The 19105-nt window shown below is 44.1% G+C and overlaps 1 long non-coding RNA gene and 8 other non-coding genes across 9 annotated transcripts; all 9 read left to right on the top strand.

Moving 5' to 3' along the window:
• Window positions 1-749: 749 nt before the first annotated feature.
• Window positions 750-13604, top strand: LOC121402167. Its single transcript, XR_005966642.1, has 2 exons — window positions 750-822; window positions 13532-13604. It is a non-coding gene; the product is annotated as an uncharacterized LOC121402167 (long non-coding RNA).
• On the top strand, window positions 751-822 carry trnad-guc. The gene has a single exon. It is a non-coding gene; the product is annotated as a tRNA-Asp (tRNA).
• trnai-aau lies at window positions 2066-2139 on the top strand. Its single transcript has one exon. It is a non-coding gene; the product is annotated as a tRNA-Ile (tRNA).
• trnad-guc lies at window positions 3198-3269 on the top strand. Its single transcript has one exon. It is a non-coding gene; the product is annotated as a tRNA-Asp (tRNA).
• Window positions 5753-5825, top strand: trnai-aau. The gene has a single exon. It is a non-coding gene; the product is annotated as a tRNA-Ile (tRNA).
• trnai-aau lies at window positions 12303-12376 on the top strand. The gene has a single exon. It is a non-coding gene; the product is annotated as a tRNA-Ile (tRNA).
• On the top strand, window positions 13460-13531 carry trnad-guc. The gene has a single exon. It is a non-coding gene; the product is annotated as a tRNA-Asp (tRNA).
• A 2377-nt stretch (window positions 13605-15981) lies between the features above and the next one.
• Window positions 15982-16055, top strand: trnai-aau. The gene has a single exon. It is a non-coding gene; the product is annotated as a tRNA-Ile (tRNA).
• A 1081-nt stretch (window positions 16056-17136) lies between these two features.
• trnad-guc lies at window positions 17137-17208 on the top strand. The gene has a single exon. It is a non-coding gene; the product is annotated as a tRNA-Asp (tRNA).
• Window positions 17209-19105: the final 1897 nt, after the last annotated feature.

Raw genomic sequence — 19105 nt, 5'->3', positions numbered from 1 at the left:
TGTTATCATTCCCAATATTGCCTATATGAGCTATCGTTTTAAAGGGGAAGGAAGACAAATGTTTAAATGGTGACCTTTGTTGAGATCTGGTTAAAATGAAATAATGGCCATAGACCAACCAACAAAATGTACAGAACTTTTTAGTACAGTGGCATAACTGCCATTTGGCTCCTTCAGTCCGGATAAGTCCCCCATGGGCCCCCTGCAGATAAAGCAGAACCGCTCCCCCTCACAGCCACAGCCTTCTCTGTAGTTCCACCACTGTTTCAGTACCAGTATAAGTCCGCGGATCTGGAAACCACGATGACAATAGCATGAAGTCAAGAGAAGCTGTCTTTATCGACCAAGGTACCATGTCAACATGATACATCAGCAGATGAAACTTTTAAACCTGCCTGATTGACACATAGCTCATAAACAACAGACCCGAAAGACAGCCCAGGGGCAGTATGGCATCAACCGGACTTAAACAATTACCAGCGCAATCCAATTCACACCAAAGTGCAAACACAACTGCACTCATTTTAATGCATCAGCCACAGGTGTGTCAGGTGCAACTCCTCCAGGTGACTGCAGCAAAGCTGGAATTTGCTGGATGTGCTTTCATATGTAAGTACTCCTGACAATTACTTGTCTTCAAAGCGGCATTCGACAAAATGATAAAAAATATAGATGTGTTTGCTAAAGGAGTGCACAGCAGGACTACACTGCAGGTGTAACATAATCCGACAACTGACCCCCCTCAACCAGTCCTCGTTAGTATAGTGGTGAGTATCCCCGCCTGTCACGCGGGAGACCGGGGTTCAATTCCCCGACGGGGAGGTGTGCTTTTAACAAAAAAGTACTTCAGACAGTTACTTAACTTCAAAGTAGCATTTGAGAACAAAAAAACAAACAAAACATGTGCGTGTGTGTGTGTGTTAAACTTCCAGATTATCCTTAGTACAAGTCAAATAATACATTATAATACAACGTGGAATTGACGACAATAAGGTAAGTGGAATTCTCATTATCTACCAGCTGAGTTAATAAAGTAGATTACCTCCGTCAGATAGGTAACCCTCAATAAAACACAAAGTAGTCAGTTATTTCCACTTACTCCCTCCTTTCACCCAGCATGTGCACTAAATTCCTTTTGGTTTCTAATGCCTGCTAAACAGATAGATCACATGTAACCATTAGATCGCACAAAACACTTGCTGCGTAGCGCCTTCAGTTGGCAGTACACAATAAGTTCCGAGTTGTTTGGCGAGGTCACCAAACGTGCGGATCTTTCCCCATATATGTCCACCGTAGGTGGGCAACATCAGGCTTAGGGCCAAACGGTGATAAAACAGCCAGAATATAAGCCGTTGGAGTGAGAACAACTAGCCGATGCAGTCCTCGATCCGTCTGGAAAATCGAAACCTGCCTGACCGAGATGCCCGATGGGCCCAATGGCCAAGTTGAACATTAAGCATCGCAAAGAAACTTTCTTGGAAGTGAAGTTGATAGTGTGGTCTTTCAGCTTATAGCGTATATTAATGCTTCGACTCCTGTGTATAATTCAAAAGATAAAGTTTGACCACACTTTAGTCATGAAGATTCTGCCTTTCTGCCCAAGGAAAATCTGATTTCCCACTCTACTCAAACTATATCAGGAAAAGTGTTGGATCTGCCCACAGAGGGAAAATCTCAGGCAAGATCAACTATATTTCCAGAAGCTAGCCAAACTGAAGTTAACAGCTTGACCATTGATAGTATGATTTTGGAGAGCCACTGTTTGACTTATGAAGTTATAAAAACCTAACATAAACACAATTTATGTTCATGTTTTTCAAATCAATGACATGATACTCTTTAAATATGATTCCTCGATACATTTCCCCATAATAACTTGCTTATTTTTGTAGTCCCCTTCACCCCATATCGGGCTGTCCAACTGGCGGCCCGCGACCCCTCTTGTGCTGGGACTTCAGAAACTTCACCGTTTATGAAAGGAGATGCAAACTCCTAGCATATCTTCTCTAGTATAAGCAAGGCAACCTTAAATCACCTAAGCAAAATTCAACCACCAGTGCCACTTGGCCGGTTAGCTCAGTTGGTTAGAGCGTGGTGCTAATAACGCCAAGGTCGCGGGTTCGATCCCCGTACGGGCCACATTTTAAAATTTAAAGTGCAATCTCTACACAACAATGAAACCTCTTCATTCCTCTACACCTCGTCTCTTGTCTCTCCATATGTTCCTGGCCAAATCCTCCACTCGTCTCAGAGCTACCACTCCTTTGCACCACGCCGCTACTACTGCTCTTTCTGACCTTAAACCCTTCTGTCTTGCTGCTTTGCCTTACATTTGGAATGCCATTCCTGCATTCATCCAGAGAGAATTCCCCCTTGGTTTCTTCAGAACTAAACTTCAAGATTACCACTTTAAGCACTTGCATAAGACCTGAACTAGGAACTGGCACTTATATGGCTGTCACGTACGGTATCCCAAAAGCGAGATGTAAAACCACAAGGCCCTGGCTCACGCTTACCTTCTGCCACTCACAACCGCCTTTCGCTTCGGGAGGAGCCCTCTGTTGTCTTAAAGTGAGAGGACCAAGGGGGAAGTTCTGGGAAGCCAAGGGAACCGCAATGTTTACAGGAAGGGCGGGGAACAGACAGCGCAAATGTGGAACAGGCAGGGACATTACTGGTCAGTGCAGTACAAATTCAGGAACCAGGGGCGCAGCCAGGATTACCAGGCCGGATCAGTACCAGTCAAACAGTGCAGAACAGAATCAGGAGCCAGGAGCGTAGCCAGGATAAACAGGCCGGAGTCAAAACCAATCAGTAACATGGTACCCGAGTCAGGATCCAGAAGAGTGCTCAAACAGGCAAGGGTCGATTGACTAGTAATTCAAAGATTCAACCAGCACATGTCTATTAAAATCAACACCTTAAGGCAGCTACTAGCAGGAGAAATCAAAACAGTTGCCCCGCTTAGGGATGTAAGGAAGAACCAGTACGCTAAAAGAAAAATATTGTTCAATGGTTCGTCAGTTCCCCGACTGGGAAGTGTGCCTTTTTTTCTATATGTAAGTACTCCAGACAGTTACTTGTCTTCAAAGTGGCATTTGACAATTCCTCAAAAAATACAAAGGTGTGTTAAATTAGCGCACAGCAGGAGTACATTACCAGTGTCAGATCAACCGGAGGTCCCGCACAAGCGCCAGTCCTCGTTAGTATAGTGGTGAGTATCCCCGCCTGTCACGCGGGAGACCGGGGTTCAATTCCCCGACGGGGAGGTGTTATTTTGAATTAGTGCTTCAGACAGCTACTTAACTTCAAAGTGGGCATTTGAACAAAATACAAATAGAAAACATGTGCATGTGTGTGTTAAACTAGCAGATTATCAAATACAATACTGATAATCAAAGTACTCACAGCTAGCTGCCGTACTGAGATACAAGTATAGCTATCAATCATAGCGAGTAATCAGTGTTATTCAGACACACACAAGCATTGCAGGTGTATAAACATGGTTATTACTGACAAAGAGTACGGGAACAAAAACGCTAAGCCCACGAGTCAGTATCAGTAATTAGGGGTATAGCCATCCTGTTAACATAATTATTGGGGTAGCGATAACATAGAAAAAGGACTCATTATAAAATACAGGCGCGCATAGGCTGAAGGAGCCGAGCGGAACCGTCTTTGTTACATTCCCAATATTGCCTATACTGAGCTATCGTTTTAAAGGGGAAGGAAGAACAAATGTTTAAATGGTGACCTTTGTTGAGATCTGGTTAAAATGAAATAATGGCCATAGACCAACCAACAAAATGTACAGAACTTTTTAGTAACAGTGGCATAACTGCCATTTGGCTCCTTCAGTCCGGGATAAGTCCCCCATGGGCCCCCTGCAGATAAAGCAGAACCGCTCCCCCTCACAGCCACAGCCTTCTCTGTAGTTCCACCACTGTTTCAGTACCAGTATAAGTCCGCGGATCTGGAAACCACGATGACAATAGCATGAAGTCAAGAGAAAGCTGTCTTTATCGACCAAGGTACCATGTCAACATGATACATCAGCAGATGAAACTTTTAAACCTGCCTGATTGACACATAGCTCATAAACAACAGACCCCGAAAGACAGCCCAGGGGCAGGTATGGCATCAACCGGACTTAAACAATTACAAGCGCAATCCAATTCACACCAAAGTGCAAACACAACTGCACTCATTTTAATGCATCAGCCACAGGTGTGTCAGGTGTAACTCCTCCAGGTGACAGCAGCAAAGCTGGAATTTGCTGGATGTGCTTTCATATGTAAGTACTCCTGACAATTACTTGTCTTCAAAGCGGCCATTCGACAAAATGATAAAAAATATAGATGTGTTGCTAAAGGAGTGCACAGCAGGACTACACTGCAGGTGTACATAATCCGACAACTGCCCCCTCAACCAGTCCTCGTTAGTATACGTGGTGAGTATCCCCGCCTGTCACGCGGGAGACCGGGGTTCAATCCCCGACGGGGAGGTGGTGCTTTTAACAAAAAAGTACTTCAGACAGTTACTTAACTTCAAAAGTAGCATTTGAGAACAAAAAAACAAACAAAACATGTGCGTGTGTGTGTGTGTGTGTTAAACTTCCCAGATTATCCTTAGTACAAGTCAAATAATACATTATAATAACAACGTGGAATTGACGACAATAAGGTAAGTGGAATTCTCATTATCTACCAGCTGAGTTAATAAAGTAGATTACCTCCGTCAGATAGGTAACCCTCAATAAAACACAAAGTAGTCAGTTAATTTCCACTTACTCCCTCCTTTCACCCAGCATGTGCACTAAATTCCTTTTGGTTTCTAATGCCTGCTAAACAGATAGATCACATGTAACCATTAGATCGCACAAAACACTTGCTGCGTAGCGCTTCAGTTGGCAGTACACAATAAGTTCCGAGTTGTTTGGCGAGGTCACCAAACGTGCGGATCTTTCCCCATATATGTCCACCGTAGGTGGGCAACATCAGGCTTAGGGCCAAACGGTGATAAAACAGCCAGAATATAAGCCGTTGGAGTGAGAACAACTAGCCGATGCAGTCCTCGATCCGTCTGGAAAATCGAAACCTGCCTGACCGAGATGCCCGATGGGCCCAATGGCCAAGTTGAACATTAAGCATCGCAAAGAAACTTTCTTGGAAGTGAAGTTGATAGTGTGGTCTTTCAGCTTATAGCGTATTAATGCTTCGACTCCTGTGTATAATTCAAAAGATAAAGTTTGACCACACTTTAGTCATGAAGATTCTGCCTTTCTGCCCAAGGAAAATCTGATTTCCCACTCTACTCAAACTATATCAGGAAAAGTGTTGGATCTGCCCACAGAGGGAAAATCTCAGGCAAGATCAACTATATTTCCAGAAGCTAGCCAAACTGAAGTTAACAGCTTGACCATTGATAGTATGATTTTGGAGAGCCACTGTTTGACTTATGAAGTTATAAAAACCTAACATAAACACAATTTATGTTCATGTTTTCAAATCAATGACATGATACTCTTTAAATATGATTCCTCTATACATTTCCCCATAATAACTTGCTTATTTTGTAGTCCCCTTCACCCCATATCGGGCTGTCCAACTGGCGGCCCGCGACCCCTCTTGTGCTGGGACTTCAGAAACATCACCGTTTATGAAAGGAGATGCAAACTCCTAGCATATATCTTCTCTAGTAAAGCAAGGCAACCTTAAATCACCTAAGCAAAATCCAACTGCCAGTGCCACTTGGCGGTTAGCTCAGTTGGTTAGAGCGTGGTGCTAATAACGCCAAGGTCGCGGGTTCGATCCCCGTACGGGCCACTTTTTAAAATTTAAAGTGCAATCTTCTACACAACAATGAAACCTCTTCATTCCTCTACACCTCGTCTCTTGTCTCTCCATATGTTCCTGGACAAATCCTCCACTCGTCTCAGAGCTACCACTCCTTTGCACCACGCCGCTACTACTGCTCTTTCTGACCTTAAAACTTCTGTCTTGCTGCTTTGCCTTACATTTGGAATGCCATTCCTGCATTCATCCAGAGAGAATTCCCCCTTGGTTCTTCAGAACTAAACTTCAAGATTACCACTTTAAGCACTTGCATAAGACCTGAACTAGGAACTGGCACTTATATGGCTGTCACGTACGGTATCCCAAAAGCGAGATGTAAAACCACAAGGCCCTGGCTCACGCTTCCCTTCTGCCACTCACAACCGCCTTTCGCTTCGGGAGGAGCCCTCTGCTGCGCAGATGCCGCCAGGTCTTAAAGTGAGAGGACCAAGGGGAAGTTCTGGAAGCCAAGGGAACCGCAATGTTTACAGGATGGGCGGGGAACAGACCAGCGCAGATGTGGAACAGGCAGGGACATTACTGGTCAGTGCAGTACAAATTCAGGACCAGGGGCGCAGCCAGGATTACCAGGCCGGATCAGTACCAGTCAAACAGTGCAGAACAGAATCAGGAGCCAGGAGCGTAGCCAGGATAAACAGGCCGGAGTCAAAACCAATCAGTAACGTGGTACCGAGTCAGGATCCAGAAGAGTGCTCAAACAGGCAAGGGTCGATTGACTAGTAATTCAAAGATTCAACCAGCACATGTCTATTAAAATCAACACCTTAAGGCAGCTACTAGCAGGAGAAATCAAAACAGTTTGCCCGCTTAGGGATGTAAGGAAGAACAGTACGCTAAAATTGAAATAATATTGTTCAATGGTTCATCACGGTTCCGTTCCCTGACTGGGAAGTGTGCCTTTTTATCTATTGTAGTACTCCAGACGTTTACTTGTCTTCAAAGTGGCATTTGCAACCAAATCACATCAAAAAATACAAAGGTGTTGTTAAATTTGCGCAAGCAGGAGTAGCATTACAGTGTGGAGACTCAACCGAGGTCCCGCACCAGAGCCAGTCCTCGTTGTATAAGTGGTGAGTTATCCCGCCTGTCACGGCGGGAGACCGGGGTTCACACTTCCCCGAACGGGGAGGTGGTGTTTTTTGCAGTTAGTGCTTCAGACAGCTACTTACTTCAAAAGTTGGCATTTTGACCAAAAATACAAATAGACAACATGTGCATGTTTGTGTGTTTAAACTAAGCAGATTATTCAAAATCAATACCGATAATCAAAGTACTCACAGTAGCTGCCGTACTGAGGATACAAGTATAGCTATCAATCATAGCGAGTTAATAGTGTTATTTCGAACACACAAGTTGCAGTTGTATAAACAGTGGCTTATTACTGACAAGAGTCGGAAAAAACGGCTAGCCTATGGTCAGTATAGTTCTTAGGGGTATAGCCATCTGTTAACATAATTTTGGGGTAGGATCTACATAGAAAAAAGGACTCATTATAAAATAAAGGCGCGCATAGGTGAAGGAGCTCGAGCGGAACGTCTCTTGTTATCATTCCCAATATTGCCTATATGAGCTATAGTCTTATTAAAGGGGCAAGGAGACAATGTTTAAATGGTGACCTTTGTTGAGATCTGGTTTAAAATGAAATAATGGCCATAGACCAACCAACAAAATGTACAGACTTTTTATGTACAGTGGCATAACCTGCCATCTCGCGCTCTTTAGTCCGGATAAGTCCCCATGGGCCCCCTGCAGATAAGCAGAACCGCTCCCCTCACCCACAGCCTTCTCTGTAGTTCACCACTGTTGTCAGTACCAGGTATAGTCCGCGGATCTGGAACAACGCATGACCACGTGCTATGAAGTTCAAGAGAAGCTGTCTTTATCGACCAAGTTACCATGTCCACATGTCATCCAGCCAGATCTGAAACTTTTCAAAGCCTTCTCTAGATTGACACATAGCGCATAGAAACAACAGACCGCGAAAGACAGCCCGGGGCATTTGTAGAATAAACGGACTTAAACATGTCAGCGCAATCCAAATTCACCCAAAGTGGCAACACAACTGCACTCATTTTCATGCAATCAGCCACAGTGTGTGGTCAGGTTGCAACTCCTCCAGGTGATTGACAGCTAAGCTGGAATTTGCCTGGATGTGCTTTCCTGATGTAGTCTCCTGACAATTACTTGTCTTCAAGCGCATTCGACAAATGGATAAAATTAATATAGATGTGGTTTCTGCTACAAGGACGCTATGCACAGCAGCGTTTTTCTATCATGCAGGCTGTAAATAATCCGACACTGACCCCTAACAGTCCGTCGTTATGTTTATATGTGTGAGCTATCCCGCCTGTCAACGCGGGAGACCGGGGTTCATTCCCGACGGTTGAGGTGTGCTTTTTAACAAAAAAGTACCTTCAGACAGTTACTTAACTTAAAGTAGCATTTGAGAACAAAAAACAAACAAAACATGTGCGCTGTGTGTGTGTGTTACCAACTTCCCAGATTAATCCTTAGTAGCAAGTCAAATAATAATTATAATACACGTGGAATTGACGACAATAAGGTTAAGATGGAATTCTCATTATCTACTTCGCTGAGTTTAATAAAGTAGACTTACCTTCCGTCAGATAGGTGGACCTCAATAAACACCCATAATAGTCAGTTTATTTACTTACTCCCTCTTTCACAGCTATGTGCATAAATTCACTTTTGGTTTCCTAATGCCTGCTAACAATAGATCACTGTACCATTAGACGCACAAAACACTTGCTGCGTAGGCCTTCAGTCTGGCAGTACACCGATAAGTTTCGAGTTTGTTTGCGAGGTCCCGCAAACGTGCGGATCTTTCCCCATATATGTCCTTCCGATAAGGTGGGCAACATCAGGCTTTAGGGCACGGTGATAAAACAGCCAGAATATAAGCCGTTGGAGTGAGAACAACCTAGCCGTGCCGTCTCGATCCGTCAGCTGGAAAATGAAACTGCTGATTCCTGAGATGCTACGTGGATGGGCCCAAATGGCCAAGTTGAACTTAAAGCATTGCAAGAAACTTTTTGTGACGTGAAGTTGATAGTGGGTCTTTCAGTTGCTTGATATAGACGTTTATTAATGCTTCGACTCCTGTGTATTTCAAAAGATACTTAAGTTTGACCACACTTTAGTCATGAGATTTCTGCCTTTTTCTGCCCAAGGAAAACTTTTGATTTCCATCTACTCAACTTATCAGGAAAGTGTGGTCTGCCACAGGGAAATCTCAGGCAAGATCAACGGTCATACTTTCCAGAAGTGCATAACTGAAGTTAACAGTTGACCATATGATAGTATCGATTTTGTGGGAGAGCCACTGTTTGACTTTATGAGTTTTAAAAACCTTACATAAAACAATTTATGTTCATGTTCTTTTAGGGTCGACAATAAGTCGACAATGATAACTCTTTAAATTTTACTGATTCCTCGTTATACTCATTTCCTAATTAAACTTGTCTTATTTTAGTAGTTCCCTTCACCCCTATCGGCCTGTAGCCTGCGCCGCTTGATTCCGCCCCTCTTGTGCTGGGATTCAGAAACTTCACCGTTTAATGAAGGAGATGCAAACTCTAGCATATATTTCTCTAGTATAGGAGCAGGCAACTTAAAATAACCTAAGCAAATTCACCACAGGCACTCTCGCGCCGGTTCAGCTCAGTTGGTTAAGAGCGTGGTTGGCTAATAACGCCAAGGGTCGCGGGTTTGGTCCCCGTACGGGCCACAGATTTTAAAATTTAAAGTGCAAATTTCTTTACACAACACAATGACAACCCTTTTCAATTCACTCTACATCGTTCTTGTCTCTCCATATGTTTCTGGCCCAAAATCCTGCCACACGTTCTCAGAGTACCACTCCTTTGGCACCACGCTGTGAAAATTCTACTATGCTTTCTGGCTGACCTTAACCTCTGTCTTGCTGCTTTGCCTTACATGTTAGAAGAATGCACATTAACCTGCATTCATTGCAGAGAGAATTCAACACAACTTGGATTTTTACAGAACTTAAACTCTCATGGTCCGCGTCGTGTCCGCACTAGATTTAACAACTTTAACCCTTACTTGCACTAAGACTAACTAAGAGTACTCGGCACATTTATGGCTTGTCACGTAGGTATCCCAAAAGCGAGATGTATGCTCAAAACACAAGGCCTTCGAGCTCACGCATTACTTCTGCCATGCTACAACCGCCTTTCTAGCTTCGGGAGGAGCCATCTGTTTTGTTTAAGTGAGATTGGACCTAAGGGAGGAAGTTCTGGACGGCCAAGGGAGACGCGCATATGATTTTACAGGAGGGCGGGGAACAGACAGCGCAAATGATTTGGAAGCAGGCAGGGACATTAACTGGTCAGTGACTAGGTAAGCAAATTTCAGGCAACCAGGGGCAGCAGGCCAGGATTCACCAGGCCGGAAATTTCAGTACGCACGTCACACACAGTCGCAGAACAGATGTGAGCAGGAGCGTAGCCAGTGCACTATTATTCGGCCCGCGAGTCAAAACGCTAATTTATCAGTAACATGGTACCCGAGTCAGGAGTCCAGAAGAGTGCTCGAAAGGCAGGGTCGATTGACATAGTAATTCAAAAGATTCACCAGCACATGCTCTAATTAAATCAACCACCTTAGGCGCTACTAGCAGGAGAATCAATAACAGTTGCGCTTAGGGATGTAAGGAAGAGCAGTACGCTCAAAGAAAAAATATTGTTCTGGTCGTTTCAGTTCGCGACTGGGAAGTGTGCTTTTTTTTCTATATGTTACAGTTACTCGACAGTTACTTGTCTTCAAGTGGCCAATTTGACAAATCCTCAAATTAAAAGTACAAAGGCTGTAGTTAAATTAAGCGCACAGAGCGAGTAATTACAGTGCTCAGATCAATCCGAGGTCACCGCCACAAGCGCGCAGTCCTCGTTAGTATAGTGGTGAGTATCCCACGCGCCTGTCACGCGGGAAGACCGGGTTCAAATTCCCCGACGGGAGGTGTTATTTGGATTAGTGGCTTCAGACTTTCAGCTACTTGTATTCTCAAAGTGGCATTTGAACAAAATAAAATAGAAAACATGTGCATGTGTGTGTAAACTAGCAGATTATCAAATAATACTGATAATCAAAGTACTCACAGGGCTAGGTGGCCGTTACTGAGATGAAGTATAGCTATCACATCTAGCGAGTTAGGTCAGTGTTATTCAGACTAACAGACATTGCAGGTGTTCAACATGGTTATTACTGACAAAAGAGTAGGGACACAAACGCTAAGCCTACGGTCGTATCAGTAAAATTAGGGGTATAGCCATCCTGTTACACTAATTTTATTGGGGGTAAGCGATCATAGAAAAAGGATCAATTATAAATTTATACAGGCGCGCTAGGCTGAAGGAGTGCGGGAACTCGTCTTTTTGTTATCTGTCCACATACTTGCCTATGATGGGAGCTTCGTTTTAAAAAGGGGAAGGAAGACAAATGTCTTTAAATGGTGAACTCTCCTGTTCGACGCCATCTCGGTTACAACATCGAAATCAGATGGCCATTCAGACCAACCAACAAAATCGTAGCGCCATTCATTGGCAGTACCCACAATTAAGTTCCGAGTTGTTGGCGAGGTCACCAAACGTGCGGATCTTTCCCCATATATGTCCACCGTTAGTGGGCAACATCAGGCCTTAGGGCCAAACGGTGATAAAACAGCCAGAATATAAGCCGTTGGAGTCGAGAACAAACTAGCCGATGCAGTCCTCGAATCCTCTGGAAAATCGAAAACCTGCCTGACCGAGATCCCGATGGCCCAATGGCCAAGTTGAACATTAAGCATCGCAAAGAAACTTTCTTGGAAGTGAAGTTGATAGTGTGGTCTTTCAGCTTATTAGCGCTTATATTAATGCTTCGACTCCTGTATATTCAAAAGATAAAGTTTGACCACACTTAGCTTGGAAGATTCTTGCCTTTCTGGCCCAAGGAAAATCTGATTTCCCACTACTACTCAAACTAGATCAGGAAAAGTGTTAGGATCTCCCACCAGGAGGGGAAAATTCTCAGGCAAGATCAACTATATTTCCAGAAGCTAGCCACACTGAAGTTAACAGCTTGACCATTGATAGTATGATTTTGGAGCAGCCCACTGTTTTTGACTTTGGAAGTTAATAAAAAACCTAACAGAAACAATTTATGTTCATGTTTTTTCAAAACAATGACATATACTCTTTAAATATGATTCCATCGATACATTTCCCATAATAACTTGACCTTATTGTAGTCCCCTTCACCCCATATCGGGCTGTCCAAACTGGCGCCCGCGACCCCCTCTTGTGCTGGGGAACTTCAGAAACATCACCGTTTATGAAAGGAGATGCAAACTCCTAGCATATCTTCTCTAGTATAAGCAAGGCAACCTTAAATCACCTAAGCAAAATCCAACCGCCAGTGCCACTTGGCCGGTTAGCTCAGTTGGTTAGAGCGTGGTGCTAATAACGCCAAGGTCGCGGGTTCGATCCCCGTACGGGCCACTTTTTTAAAATTTAAAGTGCAATCTTCTACACAACAATGAAACCTCTTCATTCCTCTACACCTCGTCTCTTGTCTCTCCATATGTTCCTGGACAAATCCTCCACTCGTCTCAGAGCTACCACTCCTTTGCACCACGCCGCTACTACTGCTCTTTCTGACCTTAAACCCTTCTGTCTTGCTGCTTTGCCTTACATTTGGAATGCCATTCCTGCATTCATCCAGAGAGAATTCCCCCTTGGTTTCTTCAGAACTAAACTTCAAGATTACCACTTTAAGCACTTGCATAAGACCTGAACTAGGAACTGGCACTTATATGGCTGTCACGTACGGTATCCCAAAAGCGAGATGTAAAACCACAAGGCCCTGGCTCACGCTTCCCTTCTGCCACTCACAACCGCCTTTCGCTTCGGGAGGAGCCCTCTGCTGCGCAGATGCCGCCAGGTCTTAAAGTGAGAGGACCAAGGGGGAAGTTCTGGGAAGCCAAGGGAACCGCAATGTTTACAGGATGGGCGGGGAACAGACAGCGCAGATGTGGAACAGGCAGGGACATTACTGGTCAGTGCAGTACAAATTCAGGAACCAGGGGCGCAGCCAGGATTACCAGGCCGGATCAGTACCAGTCAAACAGTGCAGAACAGAATCAGGAGCCAGGAGCGTAGCCAGGATAAACAGGCCGGAGTCAAAACCAATCAGTAACATGGTACCGAGTCAGGATCCAGAAGAGTGCTCAAACAGGCAAGGGTCGATTGACTAGTAATTCAAAGATTCAACCAGCACATGTCTATTAAAATCAACACCTTAAGGCAGCTACTAGCAGGAGAAATCAAAACAGTTGCCCCGCTTAGGGATGTAAGGAAGAACCAGTACGCTAAAAGAAAAATATTGTTCAATGGTTCATCAGGGTTCCGTTCCCCGACTGGGAAGTGTGCCTTTTTTTCTATATGTAAGTACTCCAGACAGTTACTTGTCTTCAAAGTGGCATTTGACAAAATCATCAAAAAAATACAAAGGTGTGTTAAATTAGCGCACAGCAGGAGTACATTACCAGTGTGAGATCAACCGAGGTCCCGCACCAGAGCCAGTCCTCGTTAGTATAGTGGTGAGTATCCCCGCCTGTCACGCGGGAGACCGGGGTTCAATTCCCCGACGGGGAGGTGTGATTTTGAGTTAGTGCTTCAGACAGCTACTTAACTTCAAAGTGGCATTTGACAAAATACAAATAGAAAACATGTGCATGTGTGTGTTAAACTAGCAGATTATCAAATAAATACCGATAATCAAAGTACTCACAGCTAGCTGCCGTACTGAGATACAAGTATAGTCATAGCGAGTAATCAGTGTTATTCAGACACACACAAGCATTGCAGTTGTATAAACATGGTTATTACTGACAAAGAGTACGGGAACAAAAACGCTAAGCCCACGAGTCAGTATCAGTAATTAGGGGTATAGCCATCCTGTTAACATAATTATTGGGGTAGCGATTACATAGAAAAAGGACTCATTATAAAATAAAGGCGCGCATAGGCTGAAGGAGCTCGAGCGGGAACCGTCTTTGTTATCATTCCCAATATTGCCTATATGAGCTATCGTTTTAAAGGGGAAGGAAGACAAATGTTTAAATGGTGACCTTTGTTGAGATCTGGTTAAAATGAAATAATGGCCATAGACCAACCAACAAAATGTACAGAACTTTTTAGTACAGTGGCATAACTGCCATTTGGCTCCTTCAGTCCGGATAAGTCCCCCATGGGCCCCCTGCAGATAAAGCAGAACCGCTCCCCCTCACAGCCACAGCCTTCTCTGTAGTTCCACCACTGTTTCAGTACCAGTATAAGTCCGCGGATCTGGAAACCACGATGACAATAGCATGAAGTCAAGAGAAGCTGTCTTTATCGACCAAGGTACCATGTCAACATGATACATCAGCAGATGAAACTTTTAAACCTGCCTGATTGACACATAGCTCATAAACAACAGACCCGAAAGACAGCCCAGGGGCAGTATGGCATCAACCGGACTTAAACAATTACCAGCGCAATCCAATTCACACCAAAGTGCAAACACAACTGCACTCATTTTAATGCATCAGCCACAGGTGTGTCAGGTGCAACTCCTCCAGGTGACTGCAGCAAAGCTGGAATTTGCTGGATGTGCTTTCATATGTAAGTACTCCTGACAATTACTTGTCTTCAAAGCGGCATTCGACAAAATGATAAAAAATATAGATGTGTTTGCTAAAGGAGTGCACAGCAGGACTACACTGCAGGTGTAACATAATCCGACAACTGCCCCCTCAACCAGTCCTCGTTAGTATAGTGGTGAGTATCCCCGCCTGTCACGCGGGAGACCGGGGTTCAATTGACTTTTAACAAAAAAGTACTTCAGACAGTTACTTAACTTCAAAGTAGCATTTGAGAACAAAAAAACAAACAAAACATGTGCGTGTGTGTGTGTGTGTTAAACTTCCAGATTATCCTTAGTACAAGTCAAATAATACATTATAATACAACGTGGAATTGACGACAATAAGGTAAGTGGAATTCTCATTATCTACCAGCTGAGTTAATAAAGTAGATTACCTCCGTCAGATAGGTAACCCTCAATAAAACACAAAGTAGTCAGTTATTTCCACTTACTCCCTCCTTTCACCCAGCATGTGCACTAAATTCCTTTTGGTTTCTAATGCCTGCTAAACAGATAGATCACATGTAACCATTAGATCGCACAAAACACTTGCTGCGTAGCGCCTTCAGTTGGCAGTACACAATAAGTTCCGAGTTGTTTGGCGAGGTCACCAAACGTGCGGATCTTTCCCCATATATGTCCACCGTAGGTGGGCAACATCAGGCTTAGGGCCAAACGGTGATAAAACAGCCAGAATATAAGCCGTTGGAGTGAGAACAACTAGCCGATGCAGTCCTCGATCCGTCTGGAAAATCGAAACCTGCCTGACCGAGATGCCCGATGGGCCCAATGGCCAAGTTGAACATTAAGCATCGCAAAGAAACTTTCTTGGAAGTGAAGTTGATAGTGTGGTCTTTCAGCTTATAGCGTATATTAATGCTTCGACTCCTGTGTATAATTCAAAAGATAAAGTTTGACCACACTTTAGTCATGAAGATTCTGCCTTTCTGCCCAAGGAAAATCTGATTTCCCACTCTACTCAAACTATATCAGGAAAAGTGTTGGATCTGCCCACAGAGGGAAAATCTCAGGCAAGATCAACTATATTTCCAGAAGCTAGCCAAACTGAAGTTAACAGCTTGACCATTGATAGTATGATTTTGGAGAGCCACTGTTTGACTTATGAAGTTATAAAAACCTAACATAAACACAATTTATGTTCATGTTTTTCAAATCAATGACATGATACTCTTTAAATATGATTCCTCTATACATTTCCCCATAATAACTTGCTTATTTTGTAGTCCCCTTCACCCCATATCGGGCTGTCCAACTGGCGGCCCGCGACCCCTCTTGTGCTGGGACTTCAGAAACATCACCGTTTATGAAAGGAGATGCAAACTCCTAGCATATCTTCTCTAGTATAAGCAAGGCAACCTTAAATCACCTAAGCAAAATCCAACCGCCAGTGCCACTTGGCCGGTTAGCTCAGTTGGTTAGAGCGTGGTGCTAATAACGCCAAGGTCGCGGGTTCGATCCCCGTACGGGCCACTTTTAAAATTTAAAGTGCAATCTTCTACACAACAATGAAACCTCTTCATTCCTCTACACCTCGTCTCTTGTCTCTCCATATGTTCCTGGACAAATCCTCCACTCGTCTCAGAGCTACCACTCCTTTGCACCACGCCGCTACTACTGCTCTTTCTGACCTTAAACCCTTCTGTCTTGCTGCTTTGCCTTACATTTGGAATGCCATTCCTGCATTCATCCAGAGAGAATTCCCCCTTGGTTTCTTCAGAACTAAACTTCAAGATTACCACTTTAAGCACTTGCATAAGACCTGAACTAGGAACTGGCACTTATATGGCTGTCACGTACGGTATCCCAAAAGCGAGATGTAAAACCACAAGGCCCTGGCTCACGCTTCCCTTCTGCCACTCACAACCGCCTTTCGCTTCGGGAGGAGCCCTCTGCTGCGCAGATGCCGCCAGGTCTTAAAGTGAGAGGACCAAGGGGGAAGTTCTGGGAAGCCAAGGGAACCGCAATGTTTACAGGATGGGCGGGGAACAGACAGCGCAGATGTGGAACAGGCAGGGACATTACTGGTCAGTGCAGTACAAATTCAGGAACCAGGGGCGCAGCCAGGATTACCAGGCCGGATCAGTACCAGTCAAACAGTGCAGAACAGAATCAGGAGCCAGGAGCGTAGCCAGGATAAACAGGCCGGAGTCAAAACCAATCAGTAACATGGTACCGAGTCAGGATCCAGAAGAGTGCTCAAACAGGCAAGGGTCGATTGACTAGTAATTCAAAGATTCAACCAGCACATGTCTATTAAAATCAACACCTTAAGGCAGCTACTAGCAGGAGAAATCAAAACAGTTGCCCCGCTTAGGGATGTAAGGAAGAACCAGTACGCTAAAAGAAAAATATTGTTCAATGGTTCATCAGGGTTCCGTTCCCCGACTGGGAAGTGTGCCTTTTTTTCTATATGTAAGTACTCCAGACAGTTACTTGTCTTCAAAGTGGCATTTGACAAAATCATCAAAAAAATACAAAGGTGTGTTAAATTAGCGCACAGCAGGAGTACATTACCAGTGTGAGATCAACCGAGGTCCCGCACCAGAGCCAGTCCTCGTTAGTATAGTGGTGAGTATCCCCGCCTGTCACGCGGGAGACCGGGGTTCAATTCCCCGACGGGGAGGTGTGATTTTGAGTTAGTGCTTCAGACAGCTACTTAACTTCAAAGTGGCATTTGACAAAATACAAATAGAAAACATGTGCATGTGTGTGTTAAACTAGCAGATTATCAAATAAATACCGATAATCAAAGTACTCACAGCTAGCTGCCGTACTGAGATACAAGTATAGTCATAGCGAGTAATCAGTGTTATTCAGACACACACAAGCATTGCAGTTGTATAAACATGGTTATTACTGACAAAGAGTACGGGAACAAAAACGCTAAGCCCACGAGTCAGTATCAGTAATTAGGGGTATAGCCATCCTGTTAACATAATTATTGGGGTAGCGATTACATAGAAAAAGGACTCATTATAAAATAAAGGCGCGCATAGGCTGAAGGAGCTCGAGCGGGAACCGTCTTTGTTATCATTCCCAATATTGCCTATATGAGCTATCGTTTTAAAGGGGAAGGAAGACAAATGTTTAAATGGTGACCTTTGTTGAGATCTGGTTAAAATGAAATAATGGCCATAGACCAACCAACAAAATGTACAGAACTTTTTAGTACAGTGGCATAACTGCCATTTGGCTCCTTCAGTCCGGATAAGTCCCCCATGGGCCCCCTGCAGATAAAGCAGAACCGCTCCCCCTCACAGCCACAGCCTTCTCTGTAGTTCCACCACTGTTTCAGTACCAGTATAAGTCCGCGGATCTGGAAACCACGATGACAATAGCATGAAGTCAAGAGAAGCTGTCTTTATCGACCAAGGTACCATGTCAACATGATACATCAGCAGATGAAACTTTTAAACCTGCCTGATTGACACATAGCTCATAAACAACAGACCCGAAAGACAGCCCAGGGGCAGTATGGCATCAACCGGACTTAAACAATTACCAGCGCAATCCAATTCACACCAAAGTGCAAACACAACTGCACTCATTTTAATGCATCAGCCACAGGTGTGTCAGGTGCAACTCCTCCAGGTGACTGCAGCAAAGCTGGAATTTGCTGGATGTGCTTTCATATGTAAGTACTCCTGACAATTACTTGTCTTCAAAGCGGCATTCGACAAAATGATAAAAAATATAGATGTGTTTGCTAAAGGAGTGCACAGCAGGACTACCACTGCAGTGTAACCATAATCCGACAACTGCCCCCTCAACCAGTCCCTCGTTAGTATAGTGGTGAGTATCCCCGCCTGTCACGCGGGAGCCGGGGGTTCAATCCCGGACGGGGAGGTGTGCTTTAAAAAAAAGTACTTCAACAGGTTACTTAACTTCCAAAGTAGGCATTTGATGAACAAAAAAACAAACAAAACATGTGCGTGTGTGTGTGTGTGTTAAAACTTCCAGTTTATCCTTAGTACAAGGTCAAATAATACATATAATACAAACCGTGGAATTGACAGACCAATAAGGTAAGTGGAATTCTCATTATCTACCAGCTGAGTTAATAAAGTAGATTACCTCCGTCAGATAGGTAACCCTCAATAAAACACAAAGTAGTCAGTTATTCCACTTACTCCCTCCTTTCACCCAGCATGTGCACTAAATTCCTTTTGGTTTCTAATGCCTGCTAAACAGATAGATCACATGTAACCATTAGATCGCACAAAACACTTGCTGCGTAGCGCCTTCAGTTGGCAGTACACAATAAGTTCCGAGTTGTTTGGCGAGGTCACCAAACGTGCGGATCTTTCCCCATATATGTCCACCGTAGGTGGGCAACATCAGGCTTAGGGCCAAACGGTGATAAAACAGCCAGAATATAAGCCGTTGGAGTGAGAACAACTAGCCGATGCAGTCCTCGATCCGTCTGGAAAATCGAAACCTGCCTGACCGAGATGCCCGATGGGCCCAATGGCCAAGTTGAACATTAAGCATCGCAAAGAAACTTTCTTGGAAGTGAAGTT

The sequence above is a fragment of the Xenopus laevis genome, chromosome 3S (genome assembly GCF_017654675.1).
Source record: "Xenopus laevis strain J_2021 chromosome 3S, Xenopus_laevis_v10.1, whole genome shotgun sequence".
In the NCBI taxonomy this organism is placed as follows: domain Eukaryota; kingdom Metazoa; phylum Chordata; class Amphibia; order Anura; family Pipidae; genus Xenopus; species Xenopus laevis.
The sequence above is the reverse complement of the archived record's forward strand: the minus strand, read 5'-3'. Positions and strand labels throughout refer to the sequence as shown.